The 14,174-nt window shown below is 42.6% G+C and overlaps 1 protein-coding gene across 1 annotated transcript in view; it reads right to left on the reverse strand.

The window, feature by feature from the left end:
- Nucleotides 1–14,174, reverse strand: part of LOC140421423 (uncharacterized) — a 307,993-nt gene that overhangs the window by 82,426 nt on the left and 211,393 nt on the right. The gene's annotated exons all lie outside the window — the stretch shown is intronic.

Raw genomic sequence — 14,174 nt, forward strand, 5'->3', positions numbered from 1 at the left:
TCCAATGTACATACACTTTCTCCAAGTATCAGAAATAATACAACGAGGAGTATCTAAGTCTGTATTTGCTGAAAATGCTAACAGTAAACATCAACAGACAAAAGCTCCTCCTTTTTGATCGATTGGTTTGTTTGGTTTTACAGTTTAATTTTCGCTGTGTCAGTTATGTAAGAAGCAGCTTGTGTTTTGACTTTGATCACTGACATTAATATTACATTTGGATCAAGTGCTAACCTTCAGGTTAAGCTGCAAGTTGCTGAATTCCCTCTCGAGCTGTTCTTGTGCGGGTCCAGCCCTGGTTCCTCTCGCTGTGGTGTCTTGCACAGTAATAGATGGCGGTGTCTTCGGTCTTCAGGTTCGTCATGGCCAAAGAGAAGATGTTGTTTGAAGTGTCTTTGGAAGGAGTAAATCGACTCTGAATTCCTGGAGCGTAGTTGTTGTTGGATGAACTATAGTACCGAAGCAGCCACTCCAGCCCCTGCCCGGGAACCTGTCGGACCCACTGCATGTAAGCGGTGCTAAGATCGAAGCCGCTGGTTTTACAGGTCAGTCTCAGGGAGCCTCCGGGACGCCCGCTCTCTGCCTCTGGCTGAGTCAACACAACCTCCGACTGGACACCTGTAAAAATATATCAAAAAGCCCGAGGATTAATGCTGGTGAAATGATTGGTGACTCTGGGACATTCCAGAGAGAGACTAACACTGAGACAGTAACAGTGAGAGACTTGGACAATAAAAACTACTCACGGGATAAGAAAGTCAGCAACAAACTGAGAGAAATGGCCCACCTCATCCTTCTGGTCATTTGGGGGAAATGGTTGTGTCAGGAACTCAGTGAACAAACCAGCTCCCGGACTGTTGGATTCGGGTCCCAGTGAGCGGCATTTAAATACCCGGCAGAAGGGGGCGGGTTTCCAGGCGCCGCCTGTTGATTCCCTGGTGGAGGCGGCGACTGGATCCACGTCCCACCTTCCACCCCCCCCCCCCCCCCCCCGGACCCCCCCCCCCCCCTACAGAATGGACTCAGAGATTTACTATAGGTTATTATTTTTTAAAAATACATTAGATCGGTATATTTGTTTGGCTGAATGGATTCATTGTAATGTCTATCCTCATCCGAATGGAAAATTATATTTGAGCATCTCTAAGTAAAATCTAATTCCATTATATATTAAGTCTCTTTATTTCTACACTCCAATATAAATGGATGAACATAAACAGATTAAATTACATTATCAGGGAATAAATCGTCTGTCAGTCAGATTTACAGCACTCCGGGACTCTATCCCATTACAACAATAAAGTACAATTTATCAGACGAAATGTAACTAAATGAGGGAATGAATGGTGTGATTACATTTACAGTGCGGGTGGCTATCATTGTTCAATGTGGGTCTGTCGACAAGAAGAAACTCTCACATTACACAATGTCTCTCCTTATATTTCTCGAACTGTCCCTGAGCCTCAGATAGTCCTGTGAACATTAGCGGTAAAAGAAGCCGCTTGCCTGATAATACAGCAGTGAGTTGACAGAGAAACATAAAATTCACACCAGCTTTTGACAGAGATGTTAATGAATTAGAACGGACTCGGCGATTCGCAAAGTTATCCTTCAGCATCCAAATGATTGCCGCTAATTTTACTGATCACCGGCTGTCTAACATTCACCGGTGTTGGGAACACAGGATATCCGGACTTTGTGGCATAATACACAATATCACAAGAATAAATGTTTTCTCTTCCACTGAAACACGGTGCTGATCAGGTATAAGAGACGTCTCCGTTTAAATGAAGTGAACAGCTCCGAGAATATTCCAGGAATTCCGCCGGGTTTTAGGCAGTTTTTTTCCTTTCAATTCATTTTATTTTATTTTTTACAATTCCCCTCATCTTATTGGGCTTGTGGATTGGGTCCATCAACACCACTCACTCTCACTTCATTAGGTTCTTAACAAACCAATAACTAATAACTAGAGTGACCTTTACTCGGAACTAATATAAATTAAATAGCACCTGGTCAGTTTACTATATTCCGATCATGTTTAATCTCAGAGTGAACAAAGCATTTACTGAATATATTTATTTAGATGGATCATCATTTAAAAAGTTTACTTCATGTGAGACTGAAACATTTATTGTTTGAATGGATAAATCTCATTTTGTCCATTCATATTCAGGTTAATCTGCCCCACACAGTATTTGGCAGCAATCCAGCCACCTGCAGCAGGCAGGCTCGAATGTTCAATGTTGTTTACAGGAAACATCTGGATTTATTTTTTCAAAGATCTGTTTGCTCAATACTGACCGCTTGGCTGCAATCCAACTTCAAACTCTTAACATTGTCAATGAGGACTAATTATAAACAAATCTACCCAGCAACAGTACTGGAGATCATTTTCTGTTTTAAATTGTGAGTCTATTTGATCTGTTCCCATCTCTATGGAAAGGAGAGTTATCCAGCTTCTCTGACCCCTCTTAGCAGCAATATCCCGCTGGAGGATCTCTCCCGCATCTCATAACATTGTGATGATGGATAGAAATACAAGTAGACAATCGGACAGAGGGTACATTTTGTAATTGATAAACATGCACATCTATGTGTTTTCCCCTTTATTCTTCCATGGAATGATCACCGTGTGATCCCTGTCCCTAATTGCTCTTGAACTGAGTGGTTTGCTGGACCAGCTCAGAAGGAACTGAAGAATCAGACATGTTGCTCTCCGACTGGAGCCACATGTAGATGAGACCAGGGAGGGATATCAGATTTCCTTCATTGGTGAAGCAGAGGGGATTTCATGGTCACCATTAATGTGTATTCCAGATTTATTAATTGAACTCAAATTCCACCACCGGCCATGGTGGGATTTTCACCCAAGTCCCCACAGAATTAGCTTGGGCCTTTGGATTATTGGCTCAATGGCATTAACACTCCCCACCATCCACCCAAAAGATAAAGGGGTAACTGCATTGATGTAGGGATAGATGTTGGCTGGATGCCTGAACATTTTGATTGTGGAATCAGTGAATGGGGTTGATGGATGGATGGATAGATGGTCCTGAAAGATGCTGTTCTACATTCTCGGTTTTGCACTTGATGACTTCACAAATTAAAGCAGGTCTATTATAATTTGTGTCAGTCTAATATATTCGGTGGCTGAAGCTTTCCTGGGTGAATTCCATCCCGAGACTATCGGGAAGTGACGAGCTGGACGTCACTAAGAGGAAACTGGAGATATTTCTGTGGTGCTAGTGATTCTTCTCCGCTGATGGCGAAGCTTCATCTCAAAGACAGAAAGCAGGAACATTGAGGAGGGACGGTTGTAATATTTGGAGCATGAGGTCATTTCATGTGCAATAAGTCACTCAAGATGTCCCTACCCAAATTAATGAAGACACCAGACTAAAAACATATTAATGTGAAAAGAGAAATACTGTGAAACACAGTGGACAGCTGCAGACGATGAATTACTTCCCAAAACAGTGTAATACAAACTGGGATTGAAAGATTCATTGACGTCACATTAGGTACAGGTATTTTAATTTCTACCGACACTTTAAAAAATCATCTCACACTCCAGTCTGGAGTTTCTGTATGACGAGGAGGAGATTACTTGCCAAAACAGCGCAGTGGCTGCTGGGGAGCTGCACATTATCCTCGGTGTGGTTTAATCCCATTTTACATTGAATTCTGGGATAGATGTGACATCTTGGTGACAGAATGGTCAATGCTATCTGAACTAAATTTTTATCTCAATAAAGTATGTTAAGCATAGGAACATAGGAATTAGGAGCAGAAGTTGGGAATTCAGCCATTCGAGACCACACCGCCATTTAATCACCATGGCTGATCACTTCCTCGTCTCAAATCCACCTCCCTTGAATGAATTGCATTTACAGTTGTAAAAAACCAAATGCCGATTATAGCTGGTGAATATAACTATTTATGTTGTGGATTGATGACAATTTGTGAACATAATTCTTTATTTTTGTGAGTTGATGATAATTGAGTTATATAATTATTTAACTTTGTGAATTGTGAAATTGGGAATATTCGGCATGGAAGTGCTAAACAATGACCATCTCTAGCAAAATAGAATCTAACCATCACTTGAAATCTACTAATATTGCCATAGCTGAATCCCGCATGATCAATACATTGGGGTTACCATTGACCAGAAATTGTACTGGACTGGCCATATCAATGCTGACGCTACAAGATCCGGTCAGGGGCTAGGAAACCTGCGGACAGTATCTCACCTCGTGAATCCCAAAGCCTGTTCACCGTCTACAAGACACAAGTCAGGGGTGAGATTAAATAGTCTGCAGTTGCCTGGCTGGTACAGCTCCTACAACATTTAAGAATCTCGACACCATCCAAACCAAAGCAAACCGATTGATTGTCACATTATGTGTGAACGCGCATTCCATCCATCAGCGACGAACAATGACAATAATGTACCATCCACAAGATGCACTGCAGGAATGCAGCAAGTCTCCTTTGAAACACCTTCTGTACCCAGAAGGACAAGGCAGCTGACACATGGGAAGATCACCACCTGGAAATTCCCCTCCAAATCACTCGCTATCCTAACTTGGAAATATATCGCCGAATCTTCGCTGTCGCTGGTTCAAAAGCTTGGAACTCCCCCCCCCCCCCCCCTAACAGCATCGTCGATGTACCTGCACCAGAGTGACTGCAGAGTTTCAAACACGCAGTTCACCGCCACTTTGTGAAGGGCAATTAGCGATGCACAATATATCATGGCCTAGCCGGCGACGCCCACACCGTATAACTTAATTTAACACTGTACTAATCTTTGTGAAACGATGGTAATTGTTGAGTATAATTATTTATATTCATAAATGAATGAAAATTGGCGAATATAATTGCTATGTTTCTGAACATTTGTGGCCTGCTACTTCTCTGCTCGAAGATATAACCCATCCCACAGGAGATTCATGATGCAAAATCATAACCAATATCGGAAAACAAAGTGGACAGTGGAAACTGCAGCAATTATTGACATATCTCACTCATAGCAGCACTGGGAAAGCCATTACTGGCTTCATACTTTAAACACTTCAGCTGCTTGCAGGCCAAATGCAGCTGGAAGCAAGGTGCGGTGTTTGTGTCGCTAGATTTACTCTGGACATGATCTGCTCCCTCTGCCACATGTCTACCTCATCACCTTCCTTTCATTAATCTCAATAAACATACGGCACCATCAACAGAGCAGAGACTATATGATTTGGGGATAATTGGCTGCCTGCTAAAGCTCCCCTGTCTCATTCACTCCTTCCATGGCAAAATGCACTGCACCGTACAGATTGATGATTCCACTTCTGACAGATTCTAAGTGAATAATTGAATGAAACAGGACCGTGTCCCACACCCAACTATATTCGGCAGCTTCCTCTCCATGCTGCTGATCTTCGCCGTGCCTGAAGATATGGATGAAGTCTACTTGCGCACTCGGCCAGGCTGCAAACTCTGCTACCTTCCAGTCATCAAAACGGAGACATAATCACAATACATCCTCATCAGAGAATTCCTCTACGCTGATCATCCACACAAAACATCATCTACAGAGACTAATGGACTCTGTCCCCTGTGCCTGTAACTTGTTCTTCCTTATAAGCATGAGGAAAACCGTGGCCGTGGGACAAGGTGTTGCACTTTCGCTAATGGTCACACTAAATAAGAGCCGGTCAGCAAATTCTGCTCCCGGGTTTCCACGGTGAGAGACTTCCTTGATGTAGAATGTGATGCTGACATGGGGACAGCAGATACGGCCTTTGTTTGACTCATTATATGTCCATGGAATAACATAAAGCTGACCCTTTGGAACAAGCTGATGGTTTATAAGGCCTGAATTCTCAGAACCTTGTTGTATGTCTGTGAAACAAGGAACACTTACAGCTGTCAAGAAAAATAGCTCAGCCAATGTCATATTTGTTGTCCGCAATGCATTTTGGATATTTACTAGCCGGACAAAATCAGAAATGCAGCAGTTTTCTCAAGGACAGAACTTCCAAGTCTCTTCAAAATAATCAAAAATAGATGGTTTCCACAGTTCTAGTATGGTCCCTAAATGAAAGATGGTCACATGCCCAAGGAACTTCCACATCCCAATGGAAAGCCCGATATTCCGCTTCAGGGATTCTTCTAAGTGTGACGTGAAGGTCTTAAACCTTCATCATCATTGATCATTGCAATTGGGGGTTACCAGCAGCAAATTCAAAAAATGGCGACACTTCCGGTGGGCTGGTGTGAACTACCAGGACCAGTGGATTTAGCAGCTTTGAAATAGACACAAACCGATAAAATGACAACTCAGAATGACAATTGGGAACTTCATGTGCAACATTTGTGGAAATATTTGCTGTGTATCTATTGGAAATAGAAGGATGCCGTGGCTTTTGTGAAATTCAGTTGTACACAACACGATGTGTTTCACACAAACACACGCACAAATTCGCTTGCACACGTACACGAGGGACCTCAATAAACACACATGTACATAGATGCACACACACACAGTTTTTCACACACGCATTCTCTCTGTCTTACACGCACACCCACATTTTCCCTTTCAACTTAAGATGCCATTTTAACTTCCTTGGAGGCTTTGGAGACAACGACAAAAAACATCTTTCAGGTGGTATAATGAACCAATAAACCCTCCCCAACACCATGTTTGTTAAGGTGAATATTACATTTCCCATGGACTCCATACAGGTAAACGTTCCTCCATTTAACAAAGGTGAACAAAAATGCCTGACCAGGAATTGAGCCGCTTTGCTCTGGTGCTGATCTCAATGTGGGAGAATCAGTCAGCGACACCTGCAATTAGTTACACCTTAAATTTTGGAACCTCCCGCAGAAGGCGATGTGATATTACATTTGTGGAAATGGATTATGAATACATCAACATCATGGATCATACCTGACAACAACATTTTCACAGTAACTGCAACTGCAAAGTTTGGCCAGCAGATGGAACTTAAATCGAGATGCCTCACATTACATGAAGCAGACATTAACTCAATAATTACTGCATTGATCCCCGACTCTGTTAATTTTTAAATAATAACCTTCATTATTGTCAATAATCTTTATTATTGTAACAAGTAGGCTGACATTAACACTGCAGTGAAGTTACTGTGAAAATCCCCTATTTGTTACACTCGGGCGTCTGTTCGGGTACACAGAGGGAGAATTCAGAATCTCCAATTCTCCTAACAGCACGTGTTTCGGGGCTCCATCTGTATTTTTGTTAGACTAGACTCTGTCTTTGTTTATATTAAGCGACACTCTGTTTCAATTAATACTGCACCAGGACATGTCAATGTTTATATCACAAAGTCACTGTGATCCCATTTTCAAATGGTAGGATCTAGCTTTGCAGTTCTGCCACAGACAGTCCTGAATAGTGGAGTTGTACTCGGACAAGTAGCCGGAGCAGGAACCTCAATAAAATTCCCCTCCTCAATGATGGGGGAGACCAACACGTCAGTGTAAAAAAAAAGACTGAAACTTTGGTACCATCTTCTGCCGGACGTGCCAAGAGCATGGTCCACCTCGGCCTCCTCTGGTGGTCTTTATGTTCAGAGATGTCAGTCATCAGGCAATTTGATTCAGTCCACACGACATCAAGAAACGTCTGCAGGCTCTGAAAATGTGATTATCCTGGCAACATTCTCGCAACATACTAAAGATTTGTGCTCTAAAACTGGCTGCGCCTCAGGCACGTTGCTCCAGTACAAGTATAGCACTAGCATGTACCCAATAATGTGTAACTTTGCCAAACATGCCTCGTCCACAAAAGGCATTATCAATCCAATCCGGCTAATTATTGACCCATCAGTCCGCAGGCGATCTCAGTAACTTGATGGAAAGTGTCACCCTGTCACGTACAATGTCTTAGGCCCAAGCTTCACCATTCACCGTAAGGTCAGAACTGAGGATTTTGCTGATGTAGACCCAATGTTCTGCACCATATTCGACTCCTCTAATACTGAAGCAGTCTGTCTTCATGTGCAGCAAGACTTGTACAACATTCAGGCTTGGGCTGACAAGTGGCAGACAATGACCATCTCAAAAAGTAAGCTTCTAACCACCTCCCCTTGATTTTAAATGGCACTACCGTGATTGAATCCCCCACTATCAACATCCTCGGGATTATCATTGATGATAGACTGAACTGGAAGCACCATTTAAATAATGTGACTACATGAGCAGGTCAGTGGCTGTAAATTCTGCGGTGAGTAACTCACCTCCTGACTTCCCAAACCCTATCCATCATCTAGAGGGCAGAAGTCAGTAGTGTGACTGAATATTCCACATTTGTCTCACGTGTGCCCCTCAAGCAACACTTGAGAATCTCGACGCCATCCAGGGCAAAGCAGCTGGCTCGAGGAACACCCCATCCACCAGCTGAAACATTCACTCCCTGAATCACGGGTGTACAATTCTAGCAGCGTGAACGATATACAAGGATCTACTGCAGCCGACTTCTGTAGCACCTTCCACATCCATGAACACTGATACTAAAAGGAGAAAGACAGCAGGTGCATTGTATACGCAGGACCTGCAAGTTCCCCGCCAAGCCACATACCATCCCGATGGGAACTATATTTCTGTTCCTTCACTGACACTGGTCAAAATCCTGGAACTCCCTTCCTATCAGCTCTGTGGGTGGACTTGCTCATGATGGGATGCAATGGTTCAATAAGAGGGCTCAACATCACATTCTCAAGAGCAATTAGGAATTGACATCAAATGCTGACGTTACTGGGGACGCCAAGATCCCACTAAATACTTTTAAACATATCATCTCTATGTTTATATTCACCTCGTCCCCGCCTTTGCCCATATGACACTCGGCCATGTCTCCATCACATTACAGCAGGCTCTCTCTCAGTTTTCCTGCACTCGGCTGAATATCGGTTGTTAATATAGGAGCCCACATCCTGTTTATATTACAAATCCTCAATTATGACGGCACTGAACCAAGCCTCGGTTAGTCTGGTAAGAAACACGTCACAATGGTTACTGCATCAGAACGTTTATCTGTGAAACGTAAACTGGAACAACATTCTGTTTACATCACATGTGGTTCTGTCTCAGTTATTACTCTACTAGATCATTAGATTCTAATAAAGTCAATCCTACCTTAACAGTCCATGCCCCTGTTTTATAACACTCGGCCCTGCCTCTGTTATTCTTGTACTGTTACTCTGGATCTGTAAAAATTTAATCACCTGCTAATGGTCGCATTCCAAGCATTGTTTGTCATCTTTGAATTTGTCTATATATGTGCTTCTGGAACATACCCTTTCATTCACCTGAGGAAGGAGCAGCGCTCCGAAAGCTAGTGACATCGAAACAAACCTGTTGGACTTTAACCTGGTGTTGTAAGACTTCGTACTGTGCTCACCCCAGTCCAACGCCGGCATCTCCACATCTCTGCTATTCTTGTACTGTACGATATCCCTCTTATTGCTGCACGGTTCATGTCTCAATTTGTATCAGTCGACACTCCCCTCAACCAGAACTCAGATTATATTGCACTAGACCCAGCCTCTGCATATGCGATCGGCGGCACGGTGGCACAGTGGTTAGCACCGCTGCTTCCTCGCTCCAGGGTTCAATACTTGACTGTCAGGAGTTTGTACTTTCTCCCTGTGTCTGCGTGGCATTCCTACGGGTGCTCCGGTTTCCTCCCATAGTTGAAATATGTGCAGGTTAGGTGGATTGGGCATTTTAAATTGTCCCTTAGTGTCCAGAGATGCACAGGTCATGGCGCAACGGCGGGGAATTGGGGAGGGTGATCTTTCAGAAGTCGGGCAGATGCTGTGGTCCGAGTGGCCTTCTGCCCTATAGGGATTCTATATTTGATCCTGAATCTGCCCATATATTCTAAGACCTGCTCACTTTTATTAATACACCAGACGATGCCTCTGTTTGAATTGTGGGCGCATTATTCCACATGTCTTTGAGATGGAAAGGTAATATAATAAATACATGTTTTGGACAAAAACCGACACCTGGCAACAGCCTGAAACGGGTGTATAGTGTATACAGTGTATGCTGTGCAGCACTTGATATCCATTTTCAGTGCACTCAGAAGAATTAGATTTCAGTTATCACTTCTTCTGTGTCATTGCTAAAGACCAACATCTACTCCATAGAGCTGTAGGAGTAGGAGGATGCAGAGTGTTAAGACCATAAGGCATAGGAGCCGAATTAGGTCACTCGGCCCATCGAGTCTGCCCCGCCATTCAATCATGGCTGACATGCTTCTCATCCCCATTCTCCTGCCTTCTCACAATAACCCTTGGTACCCTTAGTAATCAAGAACCAATCCATCTCTGACTTAAAGACACTCAGGGATTTGACCTCCACAGCCTTCTGCGGCAATGAGTTCCACAGATTCACCATCCTCTGGCTGAAGAAATTCCTCCTCATCTCTGTTTTAAAGGACTGTCTCTTTAGTCTGAGATTGTGTCCTCGGAAATCTCCGGTCTGGAAGATGCTCTTGAAGAAGTCTTGGCGAGTTGCTCGCCACCATGTGCAGCCCAGATCAGCTAGAGAGTAAAATTGTCTCTGCAGTTCTCATTAAACACTCCAAGGTCATTGAATGCTCCAACCACATTTTAGAGTAAAACTCCCTTTACGTATTCCAATTCATTGGATTCAATCTATGTACTTGGAAGTCAACGTCGTGAGATCGGGCTGGCAGTATATATTGGACACATGTTGACTTCATGTTGTCGATTAAAGACAATGACCCATCGTGGAGAGACATGGGGCAGAACCAGTTAGGGGAAAGACAGAGAGGGAGATGGGGTACAGGCAAACTCTACGGACACATTTGGACTGTCATTATATTTTGAGATTAGAGGGAATCCTTCCTAATTCAGAACATGGATATCATGATGAAATTTTTCTCAGATAACTGATGAATAAAAAATGTCCAAAAACAAACACTACCTGAATCCGTTGTTCTATTTGCATCTTTGTCTCTATTTCTGTGCTGTGTTGGTGGGAAATAGTTGTTGTGTTTATGTCAGTCCACAATCTAATCTGGGACTTATCTTTCTGTACGTATTTACATAAACACCTCACTGGTCACAATGAAATGTTCATGTTAGCAAAACGAGATAAACACAGTCACGTATTGATCAGTTTCAACTCAAAATAGCGGTTTATTTTAAGAATATTGACAGTTGGTTAAAATGTATAGAAACTTCCATTAGAACAGATGTTACTTAATTGAAATAAAAAATACATTTAAATTAAGTATTCATTCTGAAAGTTCTGATGCCTCAATTAATGAAGCATCTTTAACCAGGCTGTTATTCCACTGAATATTAATTTGATTGAAATATTAACCGTTTTAAACTAGATAAATTAAAACATCAGACAGACGAGTGACCGACAGTCACATTAATCACAGATCTTTCAACTTGCATTTAAAAATGGTAGCATTTGGAAAGAGCTTGCTTTTGTAAAACGCTTTACTCGACCTCAGGTCATCCCAACGCCCTTAAAACTCACTGATATATTTTAGCTGAATTTAGTCACTGATGTAATGTTGGAAACAGACCAGAGAATTTGTGCACAGCAAGCTCCCACAAACTGAGATGTGATAAATGACCAACTAATCTGTGATTTTAGTTGAACAACGGACATTGGTCTAGCATACTGGGAAATACAGCTCTACTCTTTAGAATTATATCAATGAGGTAGTTCACCTGAAATGTGAATCTGTTTCTCTCTCTACTGATGCTCACTGACCTGCAGAGCAGCCTTTTTTTTGTTTTAGATTTCCGGAATCTGCAGCACTTTGCACAGTTTTTAACATTCATTCTCGGCCTATGACCCTCACTGGCAAAGTCAGCATTAACTGAGCATCCTGAGAAGCCGGATGTGAACCACCTTTTAGATAAGGTTCACTTCGGGCGGCTTTATTCACATCACTGTTGAACTAGAGTCACATATAAGCCAGAAAGGGTAAGGTGGGAAGATTTCTTCTTCTGAAGGATGTTAGTGAACCTGCTGAGCTTTGCGCAATTTTGATAGCTTCATGAGTATTATGAATGACACGACGATTTTTATTTCTGATTTATTAATTAATTCAATTGAATGTCCCCCAACTGCCATAAGATGTAGGGGCAGATGTTGGCCATTCGGCCCATGGAATCTGATCTGCCGTTCAATGAGATCGTGACTGATCTGATAAAATCCTCAACTCTACTTTTCCGCCTCATCCGCATAACCCATGACTCCCTTACTGATGAAAAATCTGTCTGTCTGAGCCTTGAACATATTTATTGACCAAGCCTCTCTCACTCTCTTCGGCAACGAATTCCATAGAATCGTTAACATCTGAGATAAGAAATCACTACTCATCCTCGTCTGAAATAAGCGACACCTCACTCTGAGATTGTGCCCCATGGTCCTAGACTCTCCCACAAGCAGAAACAACCTCTGACATCTACACTGTCAAGCGCCCTGAGAATACTATATAGCTCAGTAAGTTCGCCTCTCATTCTTCTCTACTCCAATGCATGTAAGCCTAAACTACTTAACCACTCCTCATGTCAGTTTCTGTGGTGTGGGTGGTCAGCGTGTTTGGCTGTTAACCGAAATGTCTGTGATTTTTGGCCGTATTCTTCTTTATTTGCTGACAGGTCGAGTAACGATGGGCCGAAAGGTCTCGTTCTGTGCTGTGAAATTCGACCTACCTTTGAAAATCCCTCCATGCCCGGGATTAACCTGAAGAACCTTCTCTGGACTGCCTTCAAAATATCTATCCTTATATAAGGAGACTAAAATTATTCACAGCAATGCAATATGCCCTGGTGGAGTTTGCACACCTGTCTCTGGAGTAATAGCTCAGGCCTCCAGATATCCAGTCTAGTAATAACACTGTGCAACTACCCCGAAGACTGAAATCATCACATCTAAAAGATGGAACAACTGAGCATAAAACATTCCTTCTCCATTGTATCACAGGTCTGGACCACGGGCTCGGGTATCTGTTGTAGGAGGTGATATGGATTCCACTGAGACAAACTGTTAACCTATCCTGGTTTGCATTTTGACATTCTGAAATATTTTTCAGTGTACTTAAAGTTCAAACACTGGTCCAGTCTTACATGGGTCAATTTAATTTTCAGAGACTGGTCTTTTATTAGTCTTGGTCTTATTCTGACACAAAGGTAATGGTGACTGGGAATTCCACTGGCTCCATATAAAATATCAATAATTCCAAAAATAGCATCTGAACACAAGCAAGGGAGAAACTTATGTACAACTTGATCTTCCCACTGCAAGAGATGCACGGTCAGAGCGGTTGGAAGCTGGGATTGTTTTCCTTAGAACCGAGCAGGGTACGGGCAGGCGTGGTAAAAATAGTCAAAATTATGAATGGTTTTGTTTGATTAATTAGGAAGAAACTTGATTCACTGGCAGGAGGGTCAGAAAACAGAGGACACTGATTGATTAGATATTACTTCTCCCCTCTAATTATAAACATATCAAATTGCAACAGGATGTGACAGGGCAGATGCAGAAAGGATGTGCCCAATGGCGGGCGAAGATAGAACCAGGGGTCACAATCTAAGGATACGGGGTAAACAATTTAGGACTGAGATGAGGAGCAATGTCTTCACCCTGAGATTTGTGAATCTGTGGAATTCTATACGACAGAACGAAGTTGAGTCCAAAGTATCCTATGTTTTCAAGAAGGAGTTTGAGAAAGCTCTTATGGATCAAAGCTCTAAAGGGACCAAATGATACGGGGGAAAGTGGGAACATGTTACTGAGGTGGATGATCAGCCATGATCATATTGAATAGCGGAGCAGGCTCGAAGGGCAGAATGGTGTCCTCCTCCTCTATTTTCTATGTGACTATATTACGTCAAATCTATTTCTTCTCAGGTTGAATGAGACCCTGTATTTATATTAAAGTAGACCCTGTCCCTGTCTATACTACACTGTTCTGTTTGTGCCACACTCAATTCATGTTACACTCGACCATGCATATGATTATATTACATTAAGTCCGCCTCTTCTATATTCCACAGGAATGTGTCTCTTTACAGCACACCAGGGCCTGTCTCTGTTAATATTATACCGGACCATGTTCCTGTTGTCTGACTCGA

The sequence above is a fragment of the Scyliorhinus torazame genome, chromosome 5 (genome assembly GCF_047496885.1).
Source record: "Scyliorhinus torazame isolate Kashiwa2021f chromosome 5, sScyTor2.1, whole genome shotgun sequence".
Lineage (NCBI taxonomy): Eukaryota > Metazoa > Chordata > Chondrichthyes > Carcharhiniformes > Scyliorhinidae > Scyliorhinus > Scyliorhinus torazame.